Source organism: Cygnus olor, chromosome 1, assembly GCF_009769625.2.
Source record: "Cygnus olor isolate bCygOlo1 chromosome 1, bCygOlo1.pri.v2, whole genome shotgun sequence".
Taxonomy (NCBI): domain Eukaryota; kingdom Metazoa; phylum Chordata; class Aves; order Anseriformes; family Anatidae; genus Cygnus; species Cygnus olor.
In genome coordinates, this window is record NC_049169.1 from 39,187,146 (window position 1) to 39,206,291 (window position 19,146).

A 19,146-nucleotide genomic window follows, 5' to 3' on the forward strand; every position below is an offset into this window, starting at 1 on the left:
TTGGACTTGCAGAACAACCTGTGAAGCCCTGTGTAACTCGTTTGCCACCTTTTTTGTTGTTTTTCTTTCCTGGTGGCTGCTTTTTTTGTGGCTTTGTTCAAACAAACATAAAGCAGAACTAAACACCGCTATGTGATCACCATCAAAATTAGACTTGGAGGTTCAAACCCACGCCACTAGCAAGGATGGCAGCAGTTTAAGAAAGTATTAATGCATTCTGCAATTAGAGAAAATGTCAGTAGAAAGCAAGCAAGAGTAAGAGCTGAAGTCTTCTGGTGCTCACTGGTTAATACCCTCTCATAATCAGTGACTGGTTTCCTAAAGGCTTTGCAACTGCAGCCCTAGCTGCAAAGCTCCGAAGGCAGAAGGGCTTCATAAAAACTCACGTCAGCCCTAAGGACTGACATTGTATACGTAACGCTTCTTACTAACACTGGGCCGGGAGCAGTCAGTGGGGCAACAGCAGTGGCTGTGCTCTGTCGCTCCCTGCTGATGGGCCCTTGCTACAACGGTCCCGCAGAGATGGCCCCAGTGCTAGAAAAGTGATGAGCCCTGTCACCCTGATTTCTTTGTGACCGCTGCTCCATGTCCTGATACTCCGTTATTCCGTTTGTTGATGTCCTACGTCCTGAAATCATCCCACCGTTGAAAGCTGCTGCGATCCAATGTTCTTCCAAAGCAGTGGTCATGTCAGTCTGCTCCGAGCCTGCCCTAAACTGCCAAGTGCCTCGGGGTGTGCTGCTCCCAACACGTACCTGCATCCTCTTGTCACATTAAGGGCCTCCTAAGAGGCATGAGTGTAATGCAGCGCTGGGATTTGGGAAGTCCTGTGGCTTTTGGTAGGCACTGTAAGAAAACATGTAAGCATTGCAGTCAAGGTCTGTGCAGTTCTGCATTAATCTGGTTATGCCAGGGGATAAAAAAATGCCCCAAACCATTATCACCAGACAAAGAGGAAACATACTTTAATCTATTTTACTGTTGAGTTTAAAGTTAAACTAACAAAAATATTCTCACGCTGTCTTGCCTATAGATTTGTCAGTAAGACACCAGATTCAGATAGGTTTGGAGTTAACACCTTTTCACTTGGTTTCAGAATTCACCTGAAATAAGAATGTAATACAGACTTTAAGCTCAGATGCCTTTTCTTATCTCTTGTGAATCCAGTCTTTTACCATGAATGTTGATTCTTTCCTGCAACGGAGAACTGCTTTCATCTATCTATCTTCACTTACTGATGATCTACATAAGGAACTGTCTTCATTCTTCATGTACAACAAAATCAGGAGGAGAGAGGCAAGGAGAAACCTGTGTGTATTTTTGAAGATGCAGGGTGCCGTGCTTTGCCCAGTACTTCCTTGCAGATGTTTTTGCGTTAGACTGCAAGCTCTGGCTTGGTGACAGTGTGCTCCAGTTCATGGACTTGTGCTCTTAAATCGCATTTAGGCAAACTGTTCTCCTGCCTCCAGCCCTAAATGCAACCTCAGAAACTCAGACTTGAACAGTGCATGGCTTGACTGAGCCTGCAATTGCATCTTCAGGATGAGAACAAAGTCCTCATTCAGAAAATACGGAAGGGCTTAACTCGAATGTTCCCCAACTCAGCCTAGTGACTTTTACCACAAATTTCTTATTAATTAGAGAATTTCGGTATTTTCACGGCCAATAGGTTATATTTCACTCCTGATATTTGGCACATGTAGAGTGAAAGAGATACTGTATCTCAGATTTTTTCACTTAATTCATGATTATTTTCACAGTAAGAGGGCAGTGTTGTTACCCTACCATTTTGTTGAGATTTTTGCAAATACTGCTTCTATTTAAAAGATTAAAACTACCATGCTTTACTCTCGATACTTATGCTAAAAAATAAGTTACTGATGCTCCCAAGCCAGTATCTGCCATTTTAGAACAGCAAGTGCTTTACGAACGTTGCAAGTGGCCAAACTGAAAAGAAGGAACGGCTGAATGCAATGGCTGAATGCAACAGCTTATGTCCTGTGAAGGAACACAAATGAACATATCATTTAACGGCAGCCTGGATTCCAGTAGGTGCCTGTTTATGTTGATATTCAGCATTTAAACAATGTCCTGAAGAGTGTTAGCCATTGGCTGTTGCTGATATTTATACGTAGCATAACAGTAAAATACCACTAGAGTTAATAGGCACATACAAGACTGCTTTTTGACACCTCTAATTTTCAAGAATTAAAACCGCTGAGAAGGTTCTCTTTGAGGACCAGCCATTTACTGAAGTTAAAATCCTGCTGTTTTAAAAGCTTTGTTATAATCCGTTTCACATGAAAGAGAAAGTGCATTGCAGATGAGTATTTTTCTACTCACCATTACGAGGATAACATTTTGTTTAAAGGTTACTCATTTTCTTGTCCAAGAAGGGAATATTAGAAATGTAAGCCAAAACTATTTTTAGAGATTAAATGGAATTAAAGTTACTGAAAATTACTGTTAAATCTGTGATGTCTCTTAAATTCATTTTAATGATGCCTCTATGCACTGGCAGCTCTGCTTTGATATTTGAGCAAGAAAGTGAGAGAAAGATGATAGTGACGGCAATGAATATGTATCAGCCTACACCTGTGTCTTCGTGGAATTTACAAGTCCAAAACCAGCACCTGTATGTTTGTCTTTTGGGGTGTGTTTTCAGTAGCTCTTTGCATTGTCATCATTACAGTTTTCCTTTTTTGTTGTTGTTGTTTTTTGTTTTTTTGTTTTTTTTTTTTTAGACTGTTAAATGTCTGCAGCATAAGAAACATATCCTTTCCTGTTTATTTTCTGCCATTATCTGAAGAATTCAGTTTCCTTCATTCCTGTTTCCTTTATCTCTTTCTCTGTTTTCGGCTCTAGCTCCTCCTGGACTTCAGTGTGCAGCTATTCTTTAATCCTCATGAATGTGAATGAGAGGAACCACAGAACAGTGGCTCTCTTCAGAGCAGCTGGTACAACATTAGTATTTACATTTTTGTGCGTGGCACAGAACTGGTCTGGTTTGTGCAATTATTTTTTCCTTGCTAGTGTAAATAGCTATATAAAAATGTGATCCAATGTCCCCTGGGGCTTATAATGTCTCCCTTGGCATCCAGATTGAGGGAAAAGTGAAACATAAAGCTGACTGCTGGGGATGAAGGTTGCAGAAAGCTGAGCTTCTCTTCTGCCCTGAGGTTACAGAGGAGTGTTGAGATAACCTCTCTTGGGAAGGAGTTTAATGCAGAGAGACACCTTTATATCTGAAGGCAATCCCAAAGCATCAGCTCAGCATCTTGCTATACAGCCCAGGCATTGGTCCTGCCTGAGACTGTATCAACAGACACACGTCCACACCAGGATTATTTTGCTTCTCTACCCAAAAGCACCTAGAGTTAGTTGCCTTCCGTATTTTTGATGTGAAAGCTGAAAAGCAGAAAAGAAAATTAGCTTTGCCAAGCCACCTGCACTCACATTATCCTGTCCTGAATAAGGAACGGCATGCTTAGTACTTCTTGTAAAGCCTTCCCACAGCAGTGAGAGCGCTTTTATCTATACCACGATAAAGCAGTCTTAACTGGTAGTGTCACGGGCTGGTCAAAGTTTTCAGCAGGCTGATTTTCCTTTGCCTTGTTTTCACCACAGAGTTTGAACAACTTTTTGCCAAGGTCAAACTCTTGGTTTGGCTCTGCCAAGGTCAGCAGCGACGGGCACCCCAGCACAGCTCTGGCTCATCAGGATTTGACCCTGCAGAGAGAAGAGCAGTGAGATGTGAGCTAGCAAAATGCCCGAGCACGTGGTTAATTTTAAGCATGAGAGCAGCCCTGCTGAAGAGATAGCAACCAAGGGGTGTGCTCTTGTTAAATGGGCTCTGAAGAGCCTTGTTGGACTGCGTGGTACTCTGCCTCACCGCCCAGAGATGTGCCCTGCTCCTGTCAGTCAAGTTCATGAAGTCCTGGCACAGTTGCAGGACTGAGTCAATTGGTTTTAACTTTGCTGAATTGTGTTTAATCCTCAAATATAAAATAAATAATTCAAAATGATGGCATTATTACTGCCATCACTACACATCCTCCTTGCCCTGGAGTTTATTTTCTGTGTCAGAAAATGCATTTTGATAGTCTTCAAAGGAAGTTTTAAAGACACGAATGTGGTAGGATATTTTAAACTGCTGCACCCAGAAACTGGGCGTAGTAAAATTCCTTTGAATTATACAGTACTAAAGCAATCCGTGTTGAAGAGGACAGAAAGTTCTCCAGGTGAAATGGGCTGTTAGAGAGTGATTACAACTACCCAGATAGAAGGCTGAAACCATGACTTGAATACCTGTCTAAAAGATAAGCCCCAATTCATATGAGAATGAGTCAGAGAGGATGCCACAAGTAGAGCAGACTGGAGGTTGGACTACTTGATGGCAATAGCTGGTCTGTGAACTTTTAGCTTGCTGGTCTGTGAACTTTCTGTACTGACCACTTTGATGGGACTAGAAATGCATCTGAATGAGCAGCAATTCCCAGCATGGTGGCCTTGTTTCTAAAAGAAAAAGTTCTCACTGAAATTGGTGGAGGTTGGTTGTGCATAAGCATGGTCATTTACCCACATAGGAGTCATGTGGCAGACAACTGACATGAACATGCATTTATGCAGTCCTGTGAAATGTCTCGTCACCTAATTAAACAACAAAGGCAGCCAAAATTTCTGCTCTATATCCCACCGAAAACCCTGGCACTGCCAGACACTCGGCAGTGTCCGTCCTGCTCTGCTCCTCCAGCAAGACACCCGCCACCCCTGCAGCATCACCTCCTGAGGCACCTGGGTTTGGCTGGTGGTGGGAGAGGCCTGTGGGAACAGCTGGCTGAGCTCCACCACTTCCCCTTACTCCATGGGCTATCCAGGTTACAGCAAAGTGAATTTCATGATAAGCAGCAAGTTTGGGCTTATCCTTAGCATCTCACAAGTCTGTGGTTTACCAGTAAGCCCATCATTTTCAGATAACCATGCAAAGGCACTCTGCCCCACTACTGTAGCTCATCCTGTCCTCCATTGTGCATGATTTTTTTCATCACAATGTTTTTCCATTACAAGAGAGTTATCACTCAACGGAGTTATTCACTCCGTGAATTCTTTGAACTCTGTTGCAAATGGGTTTTATTCCTGCCTGAACTGGGAGTTCAGAGCTTTGTGGGCCAGGTTGCCTGGTCAGTGCCCAGGGAGTCCAGTGAGGAACGAACAGAGACAGGGCTAGCAATTAGGCTACAACATCAGTCAAACTTCAGGCACAGACCATCTGACAGGGCTGGAGATGGGCAGGGCTACCTACCCACGGGTCTCAAGTCCACCCAGCCAGACCGGTTGGTGGGCAGGACAGCAGGGAACAGAGCACAGGCACCCCTGTGGCAACTCCGATGAGGTTTGGGTGCCCAGGCTGGAGCTGTGCTCCTGGGCCACTGGCGGACTGTGGAGGGCCTGGACAAGACTGTTCAGGGCCATAAAAAAGGTCTGTTCACACCTGATGATTCCTCTTTTTCAGAGGGCAATTCAGATCAGAAGGATAACTTAGGTGCTGTGAATTGTCTCCATCCGTTATGAACTACCAGTGAAGTCTACAGGCCTCAGGTCCTAAAGGCTCAGGTTTTCAGGCACCTGAAAGCAGAAGCTCACAGGTGGCTACCTGAATACATCCATCAGTGACATATTTAGGCTGCAAAGAGGCAGTGGAGAAATCCCCTTGCACAGACAAGCACCGTGTTCCCTTGCACAGGGCAGCCTCCTCCAACCAAGGATCCTCTTGTATAAATTGTACAGAGGCAGTAGGCAGAAGGTGTAACCTGGCAGACTGATGTAACCTGGGACAATTTGGCTGCATTGATGTGAGGATTTCTTTCTCCTCACCTGTTCTGCACTGGAGGTTATGCTGTAGCTTCATTCTGCCACACTTCAGTGATGTTTGATGGTTTTATCCGCTCGTAAAGTTCCCATATTTTGCACAGAAACTTAGATCAAAGTTGACAACCAGCGAGAGAAACTTTAATGAAATTAAGAAATTACCTAACAACCAGTCATCCTCTTTTCTGTGTTAACCTTTAGACACCAGCTACCTTGGTTTATAAAAACAAAAGCCTGAAAGTGTCCATGAAACATTTTTTTTCCCTTCATTGCTATACCAAAATCACAAACCTTTCAGTTTTCCAGAACCCTTTTTTTTTTTTTTTACAGCTCAGGTTCCTGCTCTGTTCAGACCCACAATCTGCACTAACAGCAATCCTTTGTAGTGCTGCTCCCAAGGCTTTCGTTTTGTAGGTACAAACATTGCTGCCACCAAGACAAGAAGGTCTGGTCGACCTTTGGTCAGAGAAAACTCTTCTCACAGAACAGAGCATAAAAATGTGTGGAGAGTGATCAATATCATAGCGTACTTTTGGCATCAGAGAGACCTTGTCATTTTGTTGAGGTACGTAAGTGATTGTTTTATGTTTCCCCAGGGAGACGCTCAGTTTAGATGGGCAGGTAATTTCAGCCTTCATCTTTTAACAAGCTGTTTATACCGATAGATTATTTCCTTCACGTCTTCCCTTATGATGCTAATAGACCGTGGGAAAAACAGAGTCCAAGAAATTGCTCATCTTTCTCTGGAGAATTCAAAATTACCACTCAGCGCAAAGAGGAGTAGAAAACCAGTCATCACCTATAGCTTCAGACCTTTCTTGAGAATGCGCCTGCTGAAGGAGGATAATTCTCTAACCCCTCCCTTCTCTTCCTTCAACACTAGCAACACCTGCCCTGTATGAAAATGAAGTAGGGATCTACCAAACGGACCCTGAGGCTTCTAGGCACCTGCTTGTAGCCTGTAGTTCCCGTGACATAGCCATGTGAAAGTACTGCATGTCCCTTCCTTGCATTCCGGGATCTTGTATCATTCCTTTGTCAAGTGCAAGCAGAGATACCTTTCTAGGAACACGATGTACCTTCAGATCAGAGCAGGAGCCTCAGCATCGCCTCTGTACACTGGCCAGCGCTAGACGCCTCAAAGGAAGAATCAACATGAGAACTGGCCTGGGCAATTAGGAGTTGACTTGCACACAGTGGAAATGTCTTAACTCACATGAGTTACAGGCTGAATTTCCTGAAATTTTAGAGTTCCTGTCATTACTTTAATCAATGGTACACATCTGAGGAGTCCAGGAGCTAAGAGGCGAGACCTCATAGAGCTGCCAGCTCAGAGGTGCCTGCTATACAGCATTTTAAAACTCCTGTCATGCTCTCACCACCTGAAAGGCAAAGATGATGACTGAACCTAGACTTATCCACATCTCCCTTGGAGGCTCACAGCATTTCCCTTGCAGCTGTCCTTACATAGACAAGGTAGACAAGAAAGTCTCACCATTTAAACTCTCTGTTGCCACTGCATAAGATAAGAAGGCACAAAACAGGCAACACAAAACCAAGCTACTGCACTGTCTACACACACGAGCTCAAAGTGAGCAGTGTGGGCTGTCCGCCTTTCCTTCCACAGTCACCCACTGAATTCCTCTTGGGCAGTTGTACAAAGCACAGCTGAATCAGGTGGGTTAAAGGCCCACCAAAAAATGACAGCCATTTGAAGAACTGAATTACCTTTACAACAAGCCCATTCTAACAACAAAAATATGTAGGCAATGCTTGGCCCCTCTTGCTTCGGAAATGCCAGCGCATTGAGTCATCGTATCTGATGACAGAAACTTGAGTACTGCCACCTCTCACCCTCATTTCTCCTTCCAATCACTGCTCCACTGCTTTTAGACCTCTCTCTGCCATGGCTGTCCAAAAAAGAAAGCAAAAGTAGTGGGAGAAGAATTATTGCTTAAGACAATTGGGCTAAGCCTGAAGAGGTGAGGATGGAGGAGACCATCCATCATTAAAGAGCAGTCAGGCAACGATTAAAGAAAGGGAAGGGACAACAGTCAGTGTGTAAAGAAGTCATTTCCATTCACTCTGATGAGTACATTAGAGATGCTAAGAAACATATCTAAACTACAGGGGTAGGTGTAGTGGCCTAAAAATAATTATAATGCTATATTTATAATAAAATGCCCAGTTTCAGAATAGAGAGCCTTCTTTTTTCAAATTCAGTGAGCATCATTTGATGTATCTAAATCAGGAAACGCTTCTTAATCAGGTTACACTGTCCTCATGGCTGTAACACTGTAAAGCCAGAGTAGTGTAATAGTATTTGCACAATTGTGCTAATATATCTCCTAGCATAAATGCTGGGATAGAAACAGGTACAGAGATATCCAGTAGAGAGCGTAGGGACATTCCAGATAAGCTTAGTGAATAAAATAGAGTGAAATTCTTTCTGGGGCACTCCCAGCAATTCTATACCTTTCTGCAAGTCTGATCTGCTGGTAATTATACATCAAACATCACCCATAAATGCAGGTATGGTGAAGCACTTTTCTTGAGCCACTCAAGGATTTAAACAAACAAAACAAACAAACGAGAAAACACCAACACTTGGTTCTGGTGCTCTGGATCACTGCAACCTATTGAACAAGCAAATAGCACTTACTATATGTGAGAATTTGAATTTGTCAGAAAATGCTTTCATTTTTTTACTCTCTAGGATAAAAATATTTGATGAGAAGAGGAAAAAACATTTTTCACATACATTTTTTATGATGTTTTTCAGCAAGAAGCTCACTCCTAAAATATTTCCACTGGGAAAAAAAAAGATAGGCTTCTGCTAAAAACTGCTACCACGCAGAGGTAGCCATATGAGGCCATATGGTGTGCACGCTCAGGCTAGCTGACACTCCCCCTAATAGTCTACAGTTTTTCTCCCAGTTGGAAAAGCAAAGCATGCAGTATGTAGCAAACATTATTGAGCTGAAAACGTCCACAAGGGGAACCCAGATATCAGAGAGAGGTGGAATAGGAAGTAACTAAGTGTGTGCTGGAGACCTGGAAGCAACACTACTCAAAACAACACTCTGCAGCTGCTGGGTTCTTTGAAGGAGGCTGGAAGGGAGAAGGAGGCTGCAATAACCCCTGTGGAGAAGTAAGAACGTGAAGTCTTGAAACAGAACATGTTATTTGCATGGGTAAGTATCCATTAGTTGTTTAGGGTTTCTTCAGCCCCAGTTTGAACTGGTATGACTATTCTGAATGACTGAACAAGCTGCAAACAGCTTGATTACGAACCATCAAGAAAACAGTTTTATTTGTATTAATCATAGTAGCCATGATCCCTGTGCCTTCCAGGTGAAGCTGTTAAGTGGCTGGGTCCGTCCAGCCAGCAAAGGTTATTCTGTGAAAAGGTTTGGGATTTTAATGTGATGCTGATACCCATTTTTCACTCTGTAGAAGCAGCATATAATTCAAAGTGAACAACATCTGTTTGATTTTCCTCTAGCTTGCAGCAAACAGCCTTTTGTTACCTGCCTGCAACACCTACCGAGCGGAGCAGACTGGGGTCCCACCACGCCTGGTGGGCTGTGAAACAGTGGGGCCTGCTCCCTCACTTGAAGCAGGCAGTGGCAGCAAAGAAAAAGTCCTTTTGGCCAATTCACAATAGGACTGACGCCCTCATTGCTAACAAGTTAATGGGTGTTAGAAACACACACCCCCCTTCTGTCCCTTCTTCAGGGTTTATTTGTAGCATGTTCAGTTCAGTAACACTTAACCAGCTCCCACCCCTGTACTCATGGAAAAAAAGGTATTAACCAAGGATGCAATGATATTTTGAATCAGTGCTTGTAAAGATGACTTGGAACATCCATTGCTTTCCCACAGAGGGCTGTTCTTTGTTAAAGTTTTAATGATGGATCTTGGCTGTTCTAGTTGGCAAATGCCATTGTTTGTAAGAAATCTGTTAATAAATCTGTGTGTGTTTGTTGTTGTTGTTTTAAATGAACACAGCAATATGTCTTGTAGCCATCAGTGTCTCCAAAAGGGGAGAAAAAACTCACGAAAACACTGCAGAGAATCCCTAACCACGGATTCAGTCATTAATATACATATATATAGTTCGCAGAAGAACCACTGTTCTTAGTAAGACCAATGGTCTTACTAGTCACTTTTTCTGAAGTACATATAACTAATATCTTGCATAAACTGCTTTACTCCTCCATATAGATTCATATAGAGGTTCAGATGATGGAAATCAGAGGATCCCAGATAAAAAGTGAGTTCCTTGCTTGCTGTCATTTTCTGGAAGTAGTGCAATCTAGAAAACATAAAATATATTTTTAACAAAACTTGCTTGCTTTCCTAGTTGCTTCTTCTGTAAAACTTTTATTTATTGTTGTGATTCAGAGGACTACTTTTTTAAGGGAATGATGAATTTTGTATGATGAAAAGTGTTCTTTTACGTGTAAGTCCAGAAGCAACTGCCACCTCAGACTTGTGTATAAATTCACCTACAAACTACATGTCTTAATGGTACAATATCATTAGCATTACTGTCAGGTTAAGGAGGGCAACTCTTCCGGAAGTGATCATTCAACGAGAACCACTGGGGCTGTTTGGGGGTTCATCAACCCACACTTTTCATATGAAATTCCCATGAGCCTACAAAGTCTCAAATCTTGCTCCAAAGCTGCCAAGTGAGCAGCTGTCCAGAAAAAGAAACATTGAAGATTTGTATCATTTGTCCTTGGAAAGCTGTATATGAACCAACTGGGTGAGGCCTAAGACCTCAACTTGGCTTGAGAGTTGTTTTGTAATAATGGTATTAGGGCAATTACTATAGGCTTAAAATAAAATATGACTCCCAAATGAGAACACAGAAAATCAGCACTGGAAACTGTGACAGTCTCACATCTGCAACTTCATCTTTGTTGGGGTAGTGAAATATTTTACATCTCCAGCACAAGGAGCTGTGACCTGTGGCTCCAGGCCTGCTCTCTGCGACTTTAGTTCAGGCCTGAGCAGGCCATGGAAGCCCCGTCCTGGTGGGGATATGGTCCCAGGCCCGCTCCCACAGAGCAGGGGGCAGGTACAGCCTCATGTGTGCCCACCACAGCCCCCCTGCTGCCCCTGCTCTGCCCCGGCCACTGGGCCAAGGCCACCAGCTATGTTTTTTACCAATTAACAAGAAACTGCTTGATACAGGCAATCTCTCTCCAAAGGGCTTCCCACTTGAAGAACTGTATGTTGTTATCTGAATGACTGTAATGGGGTTAATCCTTACTTTAATCTCACCTTTTATGTATGTAACATATATGCATACTATAGAACATTATATACACATATATATAGACGTATATACACGCACACAGTTGCATACACTGCCGTGCTTGCTCTCCAGGGGCTGTTTAACCCAGTGCTGACAGGCATGCAATGTACCAGCAGCTCGCTGTAGTGCTTTCCCTCACGGACAGGTGGAGGATTTGGGCCAGAAACACAGCACTGCCGCTGGCTCTGAGCAGCGCTTGTTACCATGTGGATGTCAGAAACATGTCATCCTGGTTTCTGGTTTCCTTCAGAGCTGAGGTGATGCACGTAAACCCCTCTTAGGGCCCTGCAGCATCAGCTGCTTCAGGCCCGGGGAGAAGAGCCAGATTTAGGCATTTTTCTAGACAGAAAGCAAGACCAATTATTTCTGTCACTACAGCTCTCCATTTCTAACAATGATGGGTTTTGCATTTTAAAAGAAAATATTTAATCGGTCAAAGCAAGATGATAGGTTTATTCTTGCGGGATGTTTTCTTCTGACAGTAATATGTAATTGCCCTTGATGAACTACACCTTTTTTTTTTTTTTTCCGTTGTGCCCATGTGACTGTCTTCAAATTGGGTTACTGAGTGTAATTTCAACAAGAAGTGGCTTTAAAATAGAAATTTTTAAGGAAAGAAATGATGAGGGGAAGGAAAAGGCTGACTGATTCTGCTTTATTTGATCAGTTATCAGAAATAAAAGCACTTTCCTTAAGAGTTTACATGATAATAATCCTGGTGTCCGGTCACTTTCCTGTTATACAATATTTTAAAATGCAGGACTGAGCAGGAGTGATAGGAGAGCATGTAATTATTGTTGCTTACTCGTTCACTTGTTCATAGCCAGTATCTGTACTGAAAGCACTGTAAGGAACACTTTGCAAAGGAAAGGATATATAAAATGAAAAGTATTTCAGAATCCAACAATTATTTTTAAATCAGTGGTAGTGATTTAATTATATTATTAAAATGCCTTAGTTGTTTTATTCCTTGTTTTGAAGGCTGCTTTAGGATAAACTGCTTCAATTTAAATCATATAATGTATTCCTAGGATTGCTCCACTTATTTCCATAAAGAATATGTTTAGAATGCATTTTTTTCCCTCCAAACTGTAGAAGTCTTAGATGAATGCACAACATTTTAGTAAGGTAGGATACTTACTTGGGCCATTAATAATTTTGACTATCTTTATTTCAGCAATAAATATGCTGAATATGGTGTTAAAAAATAATTTTATAAGTTTCACAGCTGCCAGAGACTATCAGTCTCCTGCGAATTGTGGTGACTGCCTGAAACGCAACCTTTATCTGGCCAAAGTCATGCCAGTAAGCTCCCCACAAGTTCATGCAAAGCTGTCAGGAAGTAAGGAATTTCTTGCTCCACTTGGTAGTTCTCCCTGGTTTAAAAACTTTTGATTCATTCTGAATCTGTATTTGTCTGGCTTGTTTCCCACTTGATAGTGGGAATCCAAGTTCTTCCCTTGTGCCTGTCCTTGATACGGTATGAATGCATAGGCTGAAGTGAGCTCATTCCTGTTCTCTGCCTTATTTTTATGCTACATGCCAAAATCCAGTATCAGTTTTAGCAGTGCTATATATAGAGATAATATTATCTCCAATATTCCTTTGTTTCATATCCAGGAATTACCATCATCCTTTTGCTGCAGTCGTACATTGAGATGCTTGTTAGGTTTTGACATTGGTACTCTTTATGTTGCCTACGAGTTGTCACTCTTACATCCTTTACAATGTTCCTACTTTCCAGAAGATAGCTTGTCATGCAGCTGACAGCCTGATTCTTATCACACTGACAGCACCACATCACGCTTGATTTGCAGCAATTTTATATTTGCTTCCCAGAAAATTTAGGAACCCCAAAGAACCCCAAAGGAAACATCAGCTTTCAAAGACAATTGTCCCAGTGACAGCTACTTTGAAGTTCCCAATCAGCTACTGATGCACTGAATTTGTGCTTTATTGCTTTATGAAGTAATTTTCTTTCTGATCATTAACGCACGGTGCCAAGTCAAGCAGTTTTAAAGTTAATAAAGCTATGTAATTATCTTCTAACAGCCGAGTCTGTAATCTCATTGCAGGTTTGTCTGACCAGCCCTATTTTTCCATCAGAATTTGTTGACTGGCACACATAATATTCCAGTGCTTCATGTAATTGTTCGCCATTCATTACTTTTTTCCTTGTCGTCACCTGCTCCTCCCCGCAGCCGAAGATATGAATGCCATGATGAGGAGGGATGAGTCAGGGTCTGCGTGTGTACAAAAGGCAGGACAAGCCTCTGTGCAATAGGCAATTATTGTTGCCAAAGAGTTGGTCTCTGAACTGGCTGGTTATTGTTACAGTGATGATGATTTGGATGAAGATGTGTTGTTGATTAATTAAGCTTCCCGTGATCCAAAACAGACTGGTTTTGTCAGAGAAGCTCATTCCCTTCCTCACCTGTGCAATTATCACTGCTTGACTGCAGCTCAGTAGCACTGAGACAAGTGAGCCTTAGGATGTCCCTGAGGAACTCTGTCAGCATCCACCCTTCCTTTCCAGGTTTCCGTTCCCTGGATAGGACCTTTAGGAGAATTTACTGGCTGATCATCCAGAAAGTACAAAGCCTTTCTTCTCCTATCACCGCTCTGACTGATGTGCAGTCAGCACGCTGCAGGGTCTCACCCCAGCCCAGCCCCAGCATCACCCTTGCTGACCACAGAGTATGAGGGAACCTATGGTGCCCCTGACTTCCCCATCTTCCACTGTACCCTGCAGCAGCCAGTTATGCTGGTGGAAAGTTTCATCTCTTATACTCCTCGTGAAGTTTATGCAGACCTGCCAGCAGCTGTGCTGGCCTTCTGCATTTGAAAACATTGGCAAGGTTGTTTAAACAAGGCAGTCCTTAAAAACAAGGCAAGGACTGATATTATTCTAGGTAGCTGATAATTACATGGGTCCCTTTTTTTTTTTTTTTTTAATATTGACTTGAGCTTACCAGTTCTGCCTTCCTCTGGAATTTCCCTGGTCTACCAGCACACATTTAGAATATGCACTTCTGCTTATTTTTGCCTTATGTTTTTTTTCTTTTCCTTCTTAACACTTTTATAATGCATATCTTGTAAATGTACTTCTGGGTGAGGGAGCTATTTGTTTTTGTTCCTACGAAGTTTCAAAATCTATTGACTTTAAAAGCAGCAGGTTTCCCCTCTAGTGTTTAGCTGTCCTGCTCATATTCTGCCTGTCACTGTCTTAAATGACTATTACCTGCTTTCTACTTCTCCTGCCTTCAGTCCCTCTCCCTCTCCTTCTCCCTCTCCCTCTCTCTCTCTCTTTTAAATTTTATTTCTGCTCCAGCTCATCCATGTGGGATATTTAGTGAAAGCTGACTTTCATCTTTCTTTTTAAATTATGGCATTAGAATTTTTCTAGCCTTACAAGCTCTTCTTAGCAGTCCCAATTATGACTTCCACTTTCCTTTGTAAGCAAAAAGTTTTCTTGCTTTGTGAAATTAGCTCTTTACCTAGTACTAACTGAATATATATTTTTTTCCTTTCCTTTTTCTGTCCCTGATGTCCAGGGAAACATCTTCAATGCCATCATCCTTCTTAAGCATCAAGTCCAAAACAAGATAACCACATGCCGCATGCTCTACTGTTTGTTTTAAGAAATGAAAGATGAGGCATTCCTGAAATCCATCTGATAGTTCATAGCCAGTCACCTGGTCCTCCAATACAGACTTTTTAAATATATGACTTTTACACCATCTCCTCTCCTTCTCCTCCCTCATACAGGCAGAATGCAGACGAGTTTTATGAAGAAATCCAATCTCATTTTCTGTTTGGTTGCTGGTCTTTTATAGATCCTCAGCAGTTTCCTTTTCTTGCTTTTTGCTGGCTGAGATGGTGCATTCAAGGTTCTCCGAGTTGTTAATAATACTGACACAAGTTATAGCGTCTTCAAAACAAGTAATAGTGTCCCATGAGTACTTTTCCACTATCTTTACACTCGTTAAATAGGTTATAGCATATTATTTTTATATTCCAGCTATTCAAGATATCCACACAAGCTTCAGAAACACTATTCATAGCACATTTCTTTTCATTGGTATTTTGTTTTTTATTCCTCTTGCTCACTTCCCAGGCTGCTAATATAAATATAATGCAATGTAGATGGATTTGTAATGTATTTATCCTCTCACTACCTCTTCTGATTTCATCTTGGTTGCCAACCAGGAGGACTAACCCTCACAAATGAAACCTTTGAACTTGTATCGGCAGCAGCTGAGTCCCCAACCATTTGTATGGAGTATTTTCTGCTATCTCAGGGTGCCCCCGGGCTGGGGGCTGGCCGGGCTGCCTGGGGACATCTCCCCAGATGCAAGGGGCTGCCACCGGCCCTATGTGAGCCCTGACCTCGCAGCCAAACCTCCTGGAGCGGGGCCACTCTCAGGCTGAACAACCCCACTGAAGAACCCACTGAACGTGGGTTAGCACTGAAAGGCATTACTAAAACACCACCACTGGTCTCTTCCTCATTTCTTTCAGATTCTGTGTAATTTCCGTGGGATGCCAGTCAATTTGTTCCAATGTGTCATGAAGAGAAATTTCCATATCCTAGAGTCCCAGGGAATCTTGCTGTTATATGCTGCTCTTCAGCCGCCCAAAATCTAGCACATTAGATTCTGTCTCCATGTCCTTTTCTGCAAGTTCTGAATAATTGAAATTCATATTAAAGGCCTATGGGAAATTAAATGGTGTGTGAGAATAGTTACACTCAGTCAACTTTGGGAATATCTGGGCTGAAGTTAACGGTGTTCTGACAAAACGCATTCCTGTGGATGACATTTCTCTCACGTACATGTTACATCTTGTATGTTTTATTTTCTATAATAAACATGGCACATCCACACATTGCTTTGAGTAATGTTGTCAGAGAACACAAGAATTAGTATTATGGTAGCTCAATTATTAATAATACAGCAAGAACTGCAGCAACTTGGATGGGTGGCTTTATACCACTCTGGTCAGCCAAGCACGTTTAAGATAATGGCCAATTTTTCCAAAACCAAGGCACGTGGAGAAAAATTTTAGGTATGAATATAAGAGGAAGAACTTAAAAAAGAGGAGGGAGAAACAGAGGAAAAAGTTTTACTTCCTCTTCATTCTTAGCCCAGACTGTTACTCACTCTCCTTTTCTTCTTTTCCTGGGGAATAGCAGAATTGCAATGAATGAATAAAACATTTACCTGATTGCTTTCTTTTCAGTCCTACACTCCCTCACCCACTCCAGAGACAGCAGGAAAAGGAGAAACACTGGACAGAGTAGTTAGAGCCTGAAAAGATATCAGAACCATGTGGGGGTGGGATTTGGCATGGCCATACGTGTCTCAGTGTATGTATTGAAAAGATAATGGATAGTGGCAAAGGAATCAGAACTGCTTGTCCTGGGAGGAATGACATTTACAGACAATTCCTCTTCAACAAGGAGAGCTAATCTTTTAAGAAATAGTAATCTTTTTCTCTACAAGAAAACAGAACAAAACAAAGCATTGTCCTATGCAGGTCTTATTTTTTAGCTAGAAATCAGATTCCATGTTTTACTTTACAAATTAGAAACAAGTCTCATGCTGAGCCAAGTCTCCAAGCACATTACAGAACCTGTCAAGTACTTCACTATGGGTACACCGAGGCTATAAGCATTGAGTGGGTAAAATATGTTCCAAAAAGTCCTCCTGGGTCAACGTTATTTCTGAATTGTTCTTTTCTGCTCAGGTTCATACGCTTTACTCTTCTCCTTCACCTTTACTCTTCTCCTTCATCTTTACTCTTCATCTTAGGTACCTGAATAGTCATCTTTCTTTTTGGAGCAGAATGCACCTTTTTAACACATTGATATTTCTTAAAATGTGCTTATCATGATTTAAGCAACTCAAAGTATGGACTTTACCCTAGATAAATATACCTACAAATATTTCTGATGGATAGTTTGATGCTACTTGTGATAGCCGTTTGGTAGAGCAGCATTTACTATCTCTCCTTCCATGCTGGATGTTCATATCAGTCATGTCAGAAAAACAAATACGTGCACTTCATTCTGAGCATCTTTCTTTTCTGCTAGTATTGAGACCATATTACCAACTTCATGATAAGAGTTTTTTGTTTTTTTTTCCTGTTCTTATTCCTTGCTTTTATGGATATCTACAGAGTTTCACAGAGCCATTTGATCTTATAAAACTGTACATTAATTGGCTGAGATTTCACAATGTCTTTCTTCTCCAAGTAAACCTGATAAAATCGGAGCGCTTTACTGCAACTATGGCGCATTGTGCTTAGAAATATTACCCAAGGGAAAAAATGCCAATACAAGATTGATATTACCTTTAAAATAACTGCCATCCTTGTATTTACATGAAACTGATAATTAACCCAGAAATCAGTTTTGTATGGTCAACCAGTAAGTGTATAATGTCCTTTGCACAGCTACTAAATGCACTTTATTTTACACTGGAGTTAAGACATCTACTATTTTATAAGGAGATCTAATAATGCAAGCCAAAAGAAGTACATGATTTTCATATTCAGAGATTATTTTTTCAGAGGCAAAGGCTTGTGTAAAGCCTCAACAAGCACAATAAATGGTAGTGGCAATGGATACAATGGTGCAATTAGTTTTGGTATCATAAGTTATAGGGTACTGTAGTTTCTTTGTGCAAAATACATCTCGAATGACATTTTTCTTGCAGATGTAGCCAGCAACACAGTTGACTTTCATTTTCATTTCTGTCAGAACCTGTCACTGCCTGGGTGAAACGGCTGTTTCACTGAAGCTGTGGGGAAAAGCATGTGCCACCAGGCCACCCAGGCATTCCTCCTCAAACAGATGGAGCAGGGATTTATCCAACTCAGTGCAGGTGTCCAGGAGTTGGGTGAATGAAACCCCAAGCTAAGGGGCTAGTGGCTACATCCTCAGTGTGCACGGGACTCATTTTCCTGGAGCTCACGCTGCAAAAGCCCTGCCTTGTGTCTGATTCTGTGTTGCTCCAAAACTGGCATGACAGTGTTGTCACCTCAATGCCAGTTAGCAACAAGCTCAGTTCTCAAACGGATCTATTGACTGCCAGGCCTCTGCAGCAGCCAACATGATGAATCTCAGGAGCAGTGACTAAACATATGGGGCTATAAGATATCTACAAAATAGATTATCTTGTAAAGCCAGTTCATTTAAAAGCTGTGAAAAACGTTACCAAAAGATCAATATTTAAAAAAAATAAAGCAGAAGGTCTGTGAAAGTAATTTGAGGAAGCTATGTAAAAAGAGGAAGCACACCAAATTAAATGGAAGAGACATTTTCTTCTTGAATATGGTGAAATAAAGTAAATGCTTCCCAAATTTAATTAACACTACTAAAGTAAAATAATTTGTTAACTCTCACAGATATTTAAACCTGCAGATTTTAATGTCATACACATCAGATTACAGTCAAATGTGACACTTCTTGTAGCTCAGACAATTTTCTGTGCTCAGCCAGATTAGCCTTTTAATTTCATTTAGTAGTGGTGGCTTAAGTTTTGGATATTACAGGGCTTCCCATCCATGATCATAGGTTCCAGACAAGAGAGAGGAAAACAGGAATGATATAACATAGTAGTCACTCGCAACAGCTTTTTGTCAGCGGGAAGATGCACTTCTGACTGTGCACTACCACGGAGGATTGCTGGAGAAATTCAGTCTGCCAGAATTAAGCTTCAGCTGGTGTCTGATGCTTTGTTAGGTCTGTGTTAGAAAAACGATGCTCACAGTTATGGTCAGGCACAGTCAGCATGTGGACTTCATGCAGGGTGGCTCTCCTGTAGCCCTTTTAAAAGCTTTGGCTCTGATGCAAGGGGCAATTTAAATATCGATGAATTCTCTCTCACTCTAAAGAGTGCCTGTAGTTCCATCACAGCATTCGGTATTCATACACTTGGCTGAAG